The sequence below is a fragment of the Taudactylus pleione genome, unplaced genomic scaffold, assembly GCF_031769625.1.
Source record: "Taudactylus pleione unplaced genomic scaffold, aTauple2 ptg001127l, whole genome shotgun sequence".
Taxonomy (NCBI): Eukaryota; Metazoa; Chordata; class Amphibia; order Anura; family Myobatrachidae; genus Taudactylus; species Taudactylus pleione.
The window spans coordinates 564,103-583,003 of record NW_028285528.1 but is presented as its reverse complement, the minus strand read 5'-3'; positions in this window follow the sequence as shown (position 1 = coordinate 583,003).

The window sequence follows — 18,901 nt, the reverse complement described above, 5'->3', positions numbered from 1 at the left end:
GTGTTATATTGTTATTACCTCCCACAGTCACTCAGTATAATGATGTGTTATATTGTTATTACCTCCCACAGTCACTCAGTATAATGACGTGTTATGTTGTTATTACCTCCCACAGTCACACAGTATAATAACATGTTATATTGTTATTACCACCCACAGTTACACAGTATAGTGACTTGTTATAGTGTTATTACCACCCACAGTCACACAGTATAATGACATGTTATATTGTTATTACCACCCACAGTCACACAGTATAATGACATGTTATTGTTATTACACAGTCACTCAGTATAATGACGTGTTATATTGTTATTACCTCCCACAGTCACACAGTATAATGACGTGTTATATTATTATTACCACCCACAGTCACACAGTATAATAACATGTTATATTGTTATTACACAGTATAATGACGTGTTTTATTGTTATTACCTCCCACAGTCACACAGTATAATGACGTGTTATATTATTATTACCACCCATAGTCACACGGTATAATAACATGTTATATTGTTATTACACAGTCACACAGTATAATGACGTGTTATATTGTTATTACCTCCCACAGTCACACAGTATAACGATGTGTTTTATTGTTATTACCACCCACAGTTACACAGTATAATGATGTGTTATAGTGTTATTACCACCCACAGTCACACAGTATAATGACATGTTATATTGTTATTACACAATCACTCAGTATAATGACGTTTTATATTGTTATTACCTCCCACAGTCACACAGTATGACATGTTATATTGTTATTACACAGTCACTCAGTATAATGACATGTTATATTGTTATTACCTCCCACAGTCACTCAGTATAATGACGTGTTATATTGTTATCACCCACAGTCACACAGTATAATGACATGTTATATTGTTATTACCTCCCACAGTCACACAGTATAATAACATGTTATATTGTTATTACCTCCCACAGTCACACAATATAATGATGTGTTATATTATTATTACCACCCACAGTCACACAGTATAATAACATGTTATATTGTTATTACACAGTCACAGAGTATAATGACGTGTTATATTGTTATTTCCTCCCACAGTCACACAGTATAATGACGTGTTATATTATTATTACCACCCACAGTCAGACGGTATAATAACATGTTATATTGTTATTACACAGTCACACAGTATAATGACTTGTTATATTGTTATTACCTCCCACAGTCACACAGTATAATGACGTGTTATATTATTATTACCACCCACAGTCACACGGTATAATAACATGTTATATTGTTATTACACAATCACACAGTATAATGACGTGTTATATTGTTATTACCTCCCACAGTCACACAGTATAATGAGGTGTTATATTATTATTACCACCCACAGTCACACGGTATAATAACATGTTATATTGTTATTACACAGTCACACAGTATAATGACATGTTATATTGTTATTACCTCCCACAGTCACAGTATAGTGACATGTTATATTGTTATAAGCACCCACAGTCACACAGTATAATGACATATTATATTGTTATTACCTCCCACAGTCACAGTATAATGATGTGTTATATTGTTATTACCTCCCACAGTCACTCAGTATAATGACGTGTTATGTTGTTATTACCTCCCACAGTCACACAGTATAATAACATGTTATATTTTTATTACCACCCACAGTTACACAGTATAGTGACGTGTTATAGTGTTATTACCACCCACAGTCACACAGTATAATGACATGTTATATTGTTATTACCACCCACAGTCACACAGTATAATGACGTTATATTGTTATTACACAGTCACTCAGTATAATGACGTGTTATATTGTTATTACGTCCCACAGTCACACAGTATAATGACGTGTTATATTATTATTACCACCCACAGTCACACAGTATAATAACATGTTATATTGTTATTACACAGTCACACAGTATAATGACGTGTTATATTGTTATTACCTCCCACAGTCACACAGTATAGTGACATGTTATATTGTTATTAGCACCCACAGTCACTCAGTATAATGACATGTTAAATTGTTGTTATCACCCACAGTCACACAGTATAATGACGTGTTATATTGCTACTACCACCCAGAGTCACACAGTATAATGACGTGTTATATTGTTATTACCACCCACAGTCACACAGTATAATGACATGTTATGTTATTATTACCACCCACAGTCACACAGTATAATGACGTTATTTTGTTATTACCTCCCACAGTCACACAGTATAATGACGTATTATATTGTTATTACCACCCACAGTCACACAGTATAATGATGTGTTATATAGTTCTTACCACCCACAGTCACACAGTATGATGATGTGTTATATAGTTATTACCACCCACAGTCACAGTATAATGACATGTTATAGTGTTATTACCACCCACAGTCACACAGTATAATGATGTGTTATATTGTTATTACACAGTCACTCAGTATAATGATGTGTTATATTGTTATTACCTCCCACAGTCACACAGTGTAATGACGTGTTATATTGTTATTACCTCCCACAGTCACACAGTATAATGACATGTTATATTGTTATTACCTCCCACAGTTACACAGTATAATGACATGTTATATTATTATTCCCACCCACAGTTACACAGTATAATGACATGTTATATTATTATTCACACCCACAGTTACACAGTATAATGACGTTATATTGTTATTACCTCCCACAGTCACACAGTATAATGACATGTTATATTGTTATTACCTCCCACAGTCACACAGTATAATGACGTGTTATATTGTTATTACCTCCCACAGACACACAGTATAATGACATGTTATATTGTTATTACCTCCCACAGTCACACAGTATAATGACATGTTATATTGTTATTACACAGTCACATAGTATAATAACATGTTATATTGTTATTACCTCCCACAGTCACTCAGTATAATGACATGTTATATTGTTATTACCACCCACAGTCACACAGTATAATAAGGTGTTATATTGTTATTACCACCCACAGTCACACAGTATAATGATGTGTTATAGTGTTATTACCACCCACAGTTACACAGTATAATGATGTGTTATAGTGTTATTACCACCCACAGTCACACAGTATAATGACATGTTATATTGTTATTACACAGTCACACAGTATAATGACATGTTATATTTTTATTACCTCCCACAGTTACAAAGTATAATAACATGTTATATTGTTATTACCTCCCACAGTCACTCAGTATAATGACATGTTATATTGTTATTACACAGTCACTCAGTATAATGATGTGTTATATTGTTATTACCTCCCACAGTCACTCAGTATAATAACATGTTATATTGTTATTACCTCCCACAGTCACTCAGTATAATGACATGTTATCTTGTTATTACACAGTCACTCAGTATAATGACGTGTTATATTGTTAATACCTCCCACTGTCACACAGTATAATAACATGTTATATTGTTATTACCTCCCACAGTCACTCAGTATAATGACATGTTATATTGTTATTACACAGTCACTCAGTATAATGATGTGTTATAATGTTATTACCTCCCACAGTCACACAGTATAATGATGTGTTATATTGTTATTACCTCCCACAGTCACTCAGTATAATGACATGTTATATTGTTATTACACAGTCACTCAGTATAATGACGTGTTATATTGTTATTACCTCCCACAGTCACTCAGTATAATGACATGTTATATTGGTATTACACCGTCACACAGTATAATGATGTGTTATATTGTTATTACCTCCCACAGTCACTCAGTATATTGACGTGTTATATTGTTATTACACAGTCACTCAGTATAATGATGTGTTATATTGTTATTACCTCCCACAGTTACACAGTATAATAACATGTTATATTGTTATTACCACCCACAGTCACACAGTATAATGACATCTTATATTGTTACTACCACCCACAGTCACTCAGTATAATGACGTGTTATAGTGTTATTACCACCCACAGTCACACAGTATAATGACGTCTTATATTGTTATTACCACCCACAGTCACACAGTATAATGACATGTTATATTGTTATTACCACCCACAGTCACTCAGTATAATGACATGTTATATTGTTATTACACAGTCACTCAGTATAATGACGTTTTATATTGTTATTACCTCCCACAGTCACACAGTATAATGACGTGTTATATTGTTATTACCACCCACAGTCACACAGTATAATGATGTGTTATATAGTTATTACCACCCACAGTTACACAGTATAATGATGTGTTATAGTGTTTTTACCACCCACAGTCACACAGTATAATGACGTGTTATATTGTTATTACCTCCCACAGTCACTCAGTATAATGATGTGTTATATTGTTATTACCTCCCACAGTCACTCAGTATAATGACGTGTTATGTTGTTATTACCTCCCACAGTCACACAGTATAATAACATGTTATATTGTTATTACCACCCACAGTTACACAGTATAGTGACGTGTTATAGTGTTATTACCACCCACAGTCACACAGTATAATGACATGTTATATTGTTATTACCACCCACAGTCACACAGTATAATGACATGTTATTGTTATTACACAGTCACTCAGTATAATGACGTGTTATATTGTTATTACCTCCCACAGTCACACAGTATAATGACGTGTTATATTATTATTACCACCCACAGTCACACAGTATAATAACATGTTATATTGTTATTACACAGTCACACAGTATAATGACGTGTTTTATTGTTATTACCTCCCACAGTCACACAGTATAATGACGTGTTATATTATTATTACCACCCATAGTTACACAGTATAATGATGTGTTATAGTGTTATTACCACCCACAGTCACACAGTATAATGACATGTTATATTGTTATTACACAGTCACTCAGTATAATGACGTTTTATATTGTTATTACCTCCCACAGTCACACAGTATAACGATGTGTTTTATTGTTATTACCACCCACAGTTACACAGTATAATGATGTGTTATAGTGTTATTACCACCCACAGTCACACAGTATAATGACATGTTATATTGTTATTACACAGTCACTCAGTATAATGACGTTTTATATTGTTATTACCTCCCACAGTCACACAGTATGACATGTTATATTGTTATTACACAGTCACTCAGTATAATGACATGTTATATTGTTATTACCTCCCACAGTCACTCAGTATAATGACGTGTTATATTGTTATCACCCACAGTCACACAGTATAATGACATGTTATATTGTTATTACCTCCCACAGTCACACAGTATAATAACATGTTATATTGTTATTACCTCCCACAGTCACACAATATAATGATGTGTTATATTATTATTACCACCCACAGTCACACAGTATAATAACATGTTATATTGTTATTACACAGTCACAGAGTATAATGACGTGTTATATTGTTATTTCCTCCCACAGTCACACAGTATAATGACGTGTTATATTATTATTACCACCCACAGTCAGACGGTATAATAACATGTTATATTGTTATTACACAGTCACACAGTATAATGACTTGTTATATTGTTATTACCTCCCACAGTCACACAGTATAATGACGTGTTATATTATTATTACCACCCACAGTCACACGGTATAATAACATGTTATATTGTTATTACACAATCACACAGTATAATGACGTGTTATATTGTTATTACCTCCCACAGTCACACAGTATAATGAGGTGTTATATTATTATTACCACCCACAGTCACACGGTATAATAACATGTTATATTGTTATTACACAGTCACACAGTATAATGACATGTTATATTGTTATTACCTCCCACAGTCACAGTATAGTGACATGTTATATTGTTATAAGCACCCACAGTCACACAGTATAATGACATATTATATTGTTATTACCTCCCACAGTCACAGTATAATGATGTGTTATATTGTTATTACCTCCCACAGTCACTCAGTATAATGACGTGTTATGTTGTTATTACCTCCCACAGTCACACAGTATAATAACATGTTATATTTTTATTACCACCCACAGTTACACAGTATAGTGACGTGTTATAGTGTTATTACCACCCACAGTCACACAGTATAATGACATGTTATATTGTTATTACCACCCACAGTCACACAGTATAATGACGTTATATTGTTATTACACAGTCACTCAGTATAATGACGTGTTATATTGTTATTACGTCCCACAGTCACACAGTATAATGACGTGTTATATTATTATTACCACCCACAGTCACACAGTATAATAACATGTTATATTGTTATTACACAGTCACACAGTATAATGACGTGTTATATTGTTATTACCTCCCACAGTCACACAGTATAGTGACATGTTATATTGTTATTAGCACCCACAGTCACTCAGTATAATGACATGTTAAATTGTTGTTATCACCCACAGTCACACAGTATAATGACGTGTTATATTGCTACTACCACCCAGAGTCACACAGTATAATGACGTGTTATATTGTTATTACCACCCACAGTCACACAGTATAATGACATGTTATGTTATTATTACCACCCACAGTCACACAGTATAATGACGTTATTTTGTTATTACCTCCCACAGTCACACAGTATAATGACGTATTATATTGTTATTACCACCCACAGTCACACAGTATAATGATGTGTTATATAGTTCTTACCACCCACAGTCACACAGTATGATGATGTGTTATATAGTTATTACCACCCACAGTCACAGTATAATGACATGTTATAGTGTTATTACCACCCACAGTCACACAGTATAATGATGTGTTATATTGTTATTACACAGTCACTCAGTATAATGATGTGTTATATTGTTATTACCTCCCACAGTCACACAGTGTAATGACGTGTTATATTGTTATTACCTCCCACAGTCACACAGTATAATGACATGTTATATTGTTATTACCTCCCACAGTTACACAGTATAATGACATGTTATATTATTATTCCCACCCACAGTTACACAGTATAATGACATGTTATATTATTATTCACACCCACAGTTACACAGTATAATGACGTTATATTGTTATTACCTCCCACAGTCACACAGTATAATGACATGTTATATTGTTATTACCTCCCACAGTCACACAGTATAATGACGTGTTATATTGTTATTACCTCCCACAGACACACAGTATAATGACATGTTATATTGTTATTACCTCCCACAGTCACACAGTATAATGACATGTTATATTGTTATTACACAGTCACATAGTATAATAACATGTTATATTGTTATTACCTCCCACAGTCACTCAGTATAATGACATGTTATATTGTTATTACCACCCACAGTCACACAGTATAATAAGGTGTTATATTGTTATTACCACCCACAGTCACACAGTATAATGATGTGTTATAGTGTTATTACCACCCACAGTTACACAGTATAATGATGTGTTATAGTGTTATTACCACCCACAGTCACACAGTATAATGACATGTTATATTGTTATTACACAGTCACACAGTATAATGACATGTTATATTGTTATTACCTCCCACAGTTACAAAGTATAATAACATGTTATATTGTTATTACCTCCCACAGTCACTCAGTATAATGACATGTTATATTGTTATTACACAGTCACTCAGTATAATGATGTGTTATATTGTTATTACCTCCCACAGTCACTCAGTATAATAACATGTTATATTGTTATTACCTCCCACAGTCACTCAGTATAATGACATGTTATCTTGTTATTACACAGTCACTCAGTATAATGACGTGTTATATTGTTAATACCTCCCACTGTCACACAGTATAATAACATGTTCTATTGTTATTACCTCCCACAGTCACTCAGTATAATGACATGTTATATTGTTATTACACAGTCACTCAGTATAATGATGTGTTATAATGTTATTACCTCCCACAGTCACACAGTATAATGATGTGTTATATTGTTATTACCTCCCACAGTCACTCAGTATAATGACATGTTATATTGTTATTACACAGTCACTCAGTATAATGACGTTTTATATTGTTATTACCTCCCACAGTCACTCAGTATAATGACATGTTATATTGGTATTACACCGTCACACAGTATAATGATGTGTTATATTGTTATTACCTCCCACAGTCACTCAGTATATTGACGTGTTATATTGTTATTACACAGTCACTCAGTATAATGATGTGTTATATTGTTATTACCTCCCACAGTTACACAGTATAATAACATGTTATATTGTTATTACCACCCACAGTCACACAGTATAATGACATCTTATATTGTTACTACCACCCACAGTCACTCAGTATAATGACGTGTTATAGTGTTATTACCACCCACAGTCACACAGTATAATGACGTCTTATATTGTTATTACCACCCACAGTCACACAGTATAATGACATGTTATATTGTTATTACCACCCACAGTCACTCAGTATAATGACATGTTATATTGTTATTACACAGTCACTCAGTATAATGACGTTTTATATTGTTATTACCTCCCACAGTCACACAGTATAATGACGTGTTATATTGTTATTACCACCCACAGTCACACAGTATAATGATGTGTTATATAGTTATTACCACCCACAGTTACACAGTATAATGATGTGTTATAGTGTTTTTACCACCCACAGTCACACAGTATAATGACGTGTTATATTGTTATTACCTCCCACAGTCACTCAGTATAATGATGTGTTATATTGTTATTACCTCCCACAGTCACTCAGTATAATGACGTGTTATGTTGTTATTACCTCCCACAGTCACACAGTATAATAACATGTTATATTGTTATTACCACCCACAGTTACACAGTATAGTGACGTGTTATAGTGTTATTACCACCCACAGTCACACAGTATAATGACATGTTATATTGTTATTACCACCCACAGTCACACAGTATAATGACATGTTATTGTTATTACACAGTCACTCAGTATAATGACGTGTTATATTGTTATTACCTCCCACAGTCACACAGTATAATGACGTGTTATATTATTATTACCACCCACAGTCACACAGTATAATAACATGTTATATTGTTATTACACAGTTACACAGTATAATGACGTGTTTTATTGTTATTACCTCCCACAGTCACACAGTATAATGACGTGTTATATTATTATTACCACCCATAGTTACACAGTATAATGATGTGTTATAGTGTTATTACCACCCACAGTCACACAGTATAATGACATGTTATATTGTTATTACACAGTCACTCAGTATAATGACGTTTTATATTGTTATTACCTCCCACAGTCACACAGTATAACGATGTGTTTTATTGTTATTACCACCCACAGTTACACAGTATAATGATGTGTTATAGTGTTATTACCACCCACAGTCACACAGTATAATGACATGTTATATTGTTATTACACAGTCACTCAGTATAATGACGTTTTATATTGTTATTACCTCCCACAGTCACACAGTATGACATTTTATATTGTTATTACACAGTCACTCAGTATAATGACATGTTATATTGTTATTACCTCCCACAGTCACTCAGTATAATGACGTGTTATATTGTTATCACCCACAGTCACACAGTATAATGACATGTTATATTGTTATTACCTCCCACAGTCACACAGTATAATAACATGTTATATTGTTATTACCTCCCACAGTCACACAATATAATGATGTGTTATATTATTATTACCACCCACAGTCACACAGTATAATGACATGTTATATTGTTATTACACAGTCACACAGTATAATGACGTGTTATATTGTTATTTCCTCCCACAGTCACACAGTATAATGACGTGTTATATTATTATTACCACCCACAGTCAGACGGTATAATAACATGTTATATTGTTATTACACAGTCACACAGTATAATGACTTGTTATATTGTTATTACCTCCCACAGTCACACAGTATAATGACGTGTTATATTATTATTACCACCCACAGTCACACGGTATAATAACATGTTATATTGTTATTACACAGTCACACAGTATAATGACGTGTTATATTGTTATTACCTCCCACAGTCACACAGTATAATGAGGAGTTATATTATTATTACCACCCACAGTCACACGGTATAATAACATGTTATATTGTTATTACACAGTCACACAGTATAATGACATGTTATATTGTTATTACCTCCCACAGTCACAGTATAGTGACATGTTATATTGTTATAAGCACCCACAGTCACACAGTATAATGACATATTATATTGTTATTACCTCCCACAGTCACAGTATAATGATGTGTTATATTGTTATTACCTCCCACAGTCACTCAGTATAATGACGTGTTATGTTGTTATTACCTCCCACAGTCACACAGTATAATAACATGTTATATTTTTATTACCACCCACAGTTACACAGTATAGTGACGTGTTATAGTGTTATTACCACCCACAGTCACACAGTATAATGACATGTTATATTGTTATTACCACCCACAGTCACACAGTATAATGACGTTATATTGTTATTACACAGTCACTCAGTATAATGACGTGTTATATTGTTATTACGTCCCACAGTCACACAGTATAATGACGTGTTATATTATTATTACCACCCACAGTCACACAGTATAATAACATGTTATATTGTTATTACACAGTCACACAGTATAATGACGTGTTATATTGTTATTACCTCCCACAGTCACACAGTATAGTGACATGTTATATTGTTATTAGCACCCACAGTCACTCAGTATAATGACATGTTAAATTGTTGTTATCACCCACAGTCACACAGTATAATGACGTGTTATATTGCTACTACCACCCAGAGTCACACAGTATAATGACGTGTTATATTGTTATTACCACCCACAGTCACACAGTATAATGACATGTTATGTTATTATTACCACCCACAGTCACACAGTATAATGACGTTATATTGTTATTACCTCCCACAGTCACACAGTATAATGACGTGTTATATTGTTATTACCACCCACAGTCACACAGTATAATGATGTGTTATATAGTTCTTACCACCCACAGTCACACAGTATGATGATGTGTTATATAGTTATTACCACCCACAGTCACAGTATAATGACATGTTATAGTGTTATTACCACCCACAGTCACACAGTATAATGATGTGTTATATTGTTATTACACCGTCACTCAGTATAATGATGTGTTATATTGTTATTACCTCCCACAGTCATACAGTATAATGACGTGTTATATTGTTATTACCTCCCACAGTCACACAGTGTAATGACGTGTTATATTGTTATTACCTCCCACAGTCACACAGTATAATGACATGTTATATTGTTATTACCTCCCACAGTTACACAGTATAATGACATGTTATATTATTATTCCCACCCACAGTTACACAGTATAATGACATGTTATATTATTATTCACACCCACAGTTACACAGTATAATGACGTTATATTGTTATTACCTCCCACAGTCACACAGTATAATGACATGTAATATTGTTATTACCTCCCACAGTCACACAGTATAATGACGTGTTATATTGTTATTACCTCCCACAGACACACAGTATAATGACATGTTATATTGTTATTACCTCCCACAGTCACACAGTATAATGACATGTTATATTGTTATTACACAGTCACATAGTATAATAACATGTTATATTGTTATTACCTCCCACAGTCACTCAGTATAATGACATGTTATATTGTTATTACCACCCACAGTCACACAGTATAATAACGTGTTATATTGTTATTACCACCCACAGTCACACAGTATAATGATGTGTTATAGTGTTATTACCACCCACAGTTACACAGTATAATGATGTGTTATAGTGTTATTACCACCCACAGTCACACAGTATAATGACATGTTATATTGTTATTACACAGTCACACAGTATAATGACATGTTATATTGTTATTACCTCCCACAGTTACAAAGTATAATAACATGTTATATTGTTATTACCTCCCACAGTCACTCAGTATAATGACATGTTATATTGTTATTACACAGTCACTCAGTATAATGATGTGTTATATTGTTATTACCTCCCACAGTCACTCAGTATAATAACATGTTATATTGTTATTACCTCCCACAGTCACTCAGTATAATGACATGTTATCTTGTTATTACACAGTCACTCAGTATAATGACGTGTTATATTGTTAATACCTCCCACTGTCACACAGTATAATAACATGTTATATTGTTATTACCTCCCACAGTCACTCAGTATAATGACATGTTATATTGTTATTACACAGTCACTCAGTATAATGATGTGTTATAATGTTATTACCTCCCACAGTCACACAGTATAATGATGTGTTATATTGTTATTACCTCCCACAGTCACTCAGTATAATGACATGTTATATTGTTATTACACAGTCACTCAGTATAATGACGTGTTATATTGTTATTACCTCCCACAGTCACTCAGTATAATGACATGTTATATTGGTATTACACCGTCACACAGTATAATGATGTGTTATATTGTTATTACCTCCCACAGTCACTCAGTATATTGACGTGTTATATTGTTATTACCTCCCACAGTCACTCAGTATAATGACGTGTTATATTGTTATTACCTCCCACAGTCACTCAGTATAATGACGTGTTATATTGTTTTTACCTCCCACAGTCACTCAGTATAATGACGTGTTATATTGTTATAACACAGTCACTCAGTATAATGATGTGTTATATTGTTATTACCACCCACAGTTACACAGTATAATGACATGTTATAGTGTTATTACAACCCACAGTCACTCAGTATAATGACATGTTATATTGTTATTACACAGTCACTCAGTATAATGATGTGTTATATTGTTATTACCTCCCACAGTCACACAGTATAATGACGTGTTATATTGTTATTACACAGTCACTCAGTATAATGATGTGTTATATTGTTATTACCTCCCACAGTTACACAGTATAATAACATGTTATATTGTTATTACCACCCACAGTCACACAGTATAATGACATGTTATATTATTATTACACAGTCACTCAGTATATTGACGTTTTATATTGTTATTACCTCCCACAGTCACTCAGTATAATGACATGTTATATTGTTATTACACAGTCACTCAATATAATGACATGTTATATTGTTATTTCCTCCCACAGTCACTCAGTATAATGACGTATTATATTGTTATCACCCACAGTCACACAGTATAATGACATGTTATATTGTTATTACCTCCCACAGTCACACAGTATAATAACATTTTATATTGTTATTGCCTCACACAGTCACACAGTATAATGACGTGTTATATTATTATTACCACCCACAGTCACACGGTATAATAACATGTTATTATACCGTGTCACACGGTATAATAACATGTTATTACACACTCACACAGTATAATGACGTGTTATATTGTTATTACCTCCCACAGTCACACAGTATAATGACGTGTTATATTATTATTACCACCCACAGTCACACGGTATAATAACATGTTATATTGTTATTACACAGTCACTCAGTATAATGACGTGTTATATTGTTATTACCTCCCACAGTCACACAGTATAATAACATGTTATATTGTTATTACCTCCCACAGTCACTCAGTATAATGACGTGTTATATTGTTATTACCTCCCACAGTCACTCAGTATAATGATGTGTTATATTGTTATTACCTCCCACAGTCACTCAGTATAATGACGTGTTATATTGTTATTACCTTCCACAGTCACACAGTATAATAACATGTTATATTGTTATTACCACTCACAGTTACACAGTATAATGACGTGTTATAGTGTTATTACCATCCACAGTCACACAGTATAATGACATGTTATAGTGTTATTACACAGTCACTCAGTATAATGACGTGTTATATTGTTATTACCTCCCACAGTCACACAGTATAATGACGTGTTATATTGTTATTACACAGTCACACAGTATAATGACGTGTTATATTATTATTACCACCCACAGTCACAGGGTATAATAACATGTTATATTGTTATTACACAGTCACACAGTATAATGACGTGTTATATTGTTATTACCTCCCACAGTCACACAGTATAATGATGTGTTATATTGTTATAACCACCCACAGTTACACAGTATAATGATGTGTTATAGTGTTATTACCACCCACAGTCACACTGTATAATGACATGTTATATTGTTATTACACAGTCACTCAGTATAATGACGTTTTATATTGTTATTACCTCCCACAGTCACTCAGTATAATGACATGTTATATTGTTATTACACAGTCACTCAGTATAATGACATGTTATATTGTTATTTCCTCCCACAGTCACTCAGTATAATGACGTATTATATTGTTATCACCCACAGTCACACAGTATAATGACATGTTATATTGTTATTACCTCCCACAGTCACACAGTATAATAACATGTTATATTTTTATTACCTCCCACAGTCACACAGTATAATGACGTGTTATATTATTATTACCACCCACAGTCACACGGTATAATAACATGTTATATTGTTATTACACAGTCACACAGTATAATGACGTGTTATATTGTTATTACCTCCCACAGTCACACAGTATAATGAGGTGTTATATTATTATTACCACCCACAGTCACACGGTATAATAACATGTTATATTGTTATTACACAGTCACTCAGTATAATGACGTGTTATATTGTTATTACCTCCCACAGTCACACAGTATAATAACATATTATATTGTTATTACCTCCCACAGTCACTCAGTGTAATGACGTGTTATATTGTTATTACCTCCCACAGTCACTCAGTATAATGATGTGTTATATTGTTATTACCTCCCACAGTCACACAGTATAATAACATGTTATATTGTTATTACTACCCACAGTTACACAGTATAATGACGTGTTATAGTGTTATTACCACCCACAGTCACACAGTATAATGACATGTTATAGTGTTATTACCACCCACAGTCACACAGTATAATGACATGATATATTGTTATTACACAGTCACTCAGTATAATGACGTGTTATATTGTTATTACCTCCCACAGTCACACAGTATAATGACGTGTTATATTATTATTACCACCCACAGTCACACAGCATAATAACATGTTATATTGTTATTACACAGTCACACAGTATAATGACGTGTTATATTAATATTACCACCCACAGTCACACGGTATAATAACATGTTATATTGTTATTACACAGTCACACAGTATAATGACGTGTTATATTGTTATTACCTCCCACAGTCACACAGTATAATGACGTGTTATATTATTATTACCACCCACAGTCACACGGTATAATAACGTTATATTGTTATTACAGTCACACAGTATAATGATGTGTTATATTGTTATTACCTCCCACAGTCACACAATATAATGACGTGTTATATTATTATTACCACCCACAGTCACACAGTATAATAACATGTTATATTGTTATTATACACAGTCACACAGTATAATGACGTGTTATATTGTTATTACCTCCCACAGTCACACAGTATAATGACGTGTTATATTATTATTACCACCCACAGTCACACGGTATAATAACATGTTATATTGTTATTGCACAGTCACACAGTATAATGACGTGTTATATTGTTATTACCTCCCACAGTCGCACAGTATAATGACGTGTTATATTATTATTACCACCCACAGTCACACGGTATAATAACATGTTATATTGTTATTACACAGTCACACAGTATAATGACGTGTTATATTGTTATTACCTCCCACAGTCACACAGTATAATGACGTGTTATATTATTATTACCACCCACAGTCACACGGTATAATAACATGTTATATTGTTATTGCACAGTCACACAGTATAATGACGTGTTATATTGTTATTACCTCCCACAGTCACAGTATAGTGACATGTTATATTGTTATTAGCACCCACAGTCACTCAGTATAATGACATGTTATATTGTTATTATAGCCCACAGTCACACAGTATAATGACATGTTATATTGTTATTACCTCCCACAGTCACAGTATAGTGACATGTTATATTGTTATTAGCACCCACAGTCACTCAGTATAATGACATGTTATATTGTTATTATCACCCACAGTCACACAGTATAATGACGTGTTATATTGTTACTACCACCCAGAGTCACACAGTATAATGACGTGTTATATTGTTATTACCACCCACAGTCACACAGTATAATGACGTTATATTGTTATTACCTCCCACAGTCACACAGTATAATGACGTGTTATATTGTTATTACCACCCACAGTCACACAGTATAATGATGTGTTATATAGTTATTACCACCCACAGTCACACAGTATGATGATGTGTTATATAGTTATTCCCACCCACAGTTACACAGTATAATGACATGTTATATTATTATTCACACCCACAGTTACACAGTATAATGACGTGTTATATTGTTATTACCTCCCACAGTCACACAGTATAATGATGTGTTATATTGTTATTACCTCCCACAGTCACACAGTATGACATGTTATATTGTTATTACACAGTCACTCAGTATAATGACATGTTATATTGTTATTACCTCCCACAGTCACACAGTATAATAACATGTTATATTGTTATTACCTCCCACAGTCACACAATATAATGATGTGTTATATTATTATTACCACCCACAGTCAAACAGTATAATAACATGTTATATTGTTATTACACAGTCACACAGTATAATGACGTGTTATATTGTTATTTCCTCCCACAGTCACACAGTATAATGACGTGTTATATTATTATTACCACCCACAGTCAGACGGTATAATAACATGTTATATTGTTATTACACAGTCACACAGTATAATGACTTGTTATATTGTTATTACCTCCCACAGTCACACAGTATAATGACGTGTTATATTATTATTACCACCCACAGTCACACGGTATAATAACATGTTATATTGTTATTACACAGTCACACAGTATAATGACGTGTTATATTGTTATTACCTCCCACAGTCACACAGTATAATGAGGTGTTATATTATTATTACCACCCACAGTCACACGGTATAATAACATGTTATATTGTTATTACACAGTCACACAGTATAATGACATGTTATATTGTTATTACCTCCCACAGTCACAGTATAGTGACATGTTATATTGTTATAAGCACCCACAGTCACACAGTATAATGACATATTATATTGTTATTACCTCCCACAGTCACAGTATAATGATGTGTTATATTGTTATTAACTCCCACAGTCACTCAGTATAATGACGTGTTATGTTGTTATTACCTCCCACAGTCACACAGTATAATAACATGTTATATTGTTATTATCACCCACAGTTACACAGTATAGTGACGTGTTATAGTGTTATTACCACCCACAGTCACACAGTATAATGACATGTTATATTGTTATTACCACCCACAGTCACACAGTATAATGACGTTATATTGTTATTACACAGTCACTCAGTATAATGACGTGTTATATTGTTATTACGTCCCACAGTCACACAGTATAATGACGTGTTATATTATTATTACCACCCAGAGTCACACAGTATAATAACATGTTATATTGTTATTACACAGTCACACAGTATAATGACGTGTTATATTGTTATTACCTCCCACAGTCACACAGTATAGTGACATGTTATATTGTTATTAGCACCCACAGTCACGCAGTATAATGACATGTTAAATTGTTGTTATCACCCACAGTCACACAGTATAATGACGTGTTATATTGCTACTGCCACCCAGAGTCACACAGTATAATGACGTGTTATATTGTTATTACCACCCACAGTCACACAGTATAATGACATGTTATGTTATTATTACCACCCACAGTCACACAGTATAATGACGTTATATTGTTATTACCTCCCACAGTCACACAGTATAATGACGTGTTATATTGTTATTACCACCCACAGTCACACAGTATAATGATGTGTTATATAGTTCTTACCACCCACAGTCACACAGTATGATGATGTGTTATATAGTTATTACCACCCACAGTCACAGTATAATGACATGTTATAGTGTTATTACCACCCACAGTCACACAGTATAATGATGTGTTATATTGTTATTACACAGTCACTCAGTATAATGATGTGTTATATTGTTATTACCTCCCACAGTCATACAGTATAATGACGTGTTATATTGTTATTACCTCCCACAGTCACACAGTGTAATGACGTGTTATATTGTTATTACCTCCCACAGTCACACAGTATAATGACATGTTATATTGTTATTACCTCCCACAGTTACACAGTATAATGACATGTTATATTATTATTCCCACCCACAGTTACACAGTATAATGACATGTTATATTATTATTCACACCCACAGTTACACAGTATAATGACGTTATATTGTTATTACCTCCCACAGTCACACAGTATAATGACATGTTATATTGTAATTACCTCCCACAGTCACACAACACAGTATATTGACATGTTATATTGTTATTACCTCCCACAGTCACACAGTATAATGACATGTTATATTGTTATTACCTCCCACAGTCACACAGTCTAATGACATGTTGTATTGTTATTACACAGTCACACAGTATAATAACATGTTATATTGTTATTACCTCCCACAGTCACTCAGTATAATGACATGTTATATTGTTATTACCACCCACAGTCACACAGTATAATAACGTGTTATATTGTTATTACCACCCACAGTCACACAGTATAATGATGTGTTATAGTGTTATTACCACCCACAGTTACACAGTATAATGATGTGTTATAGTGTTATTACCACCCACAGTCACACAGTATAATGACATGTTATATTGTTATTACACAGTC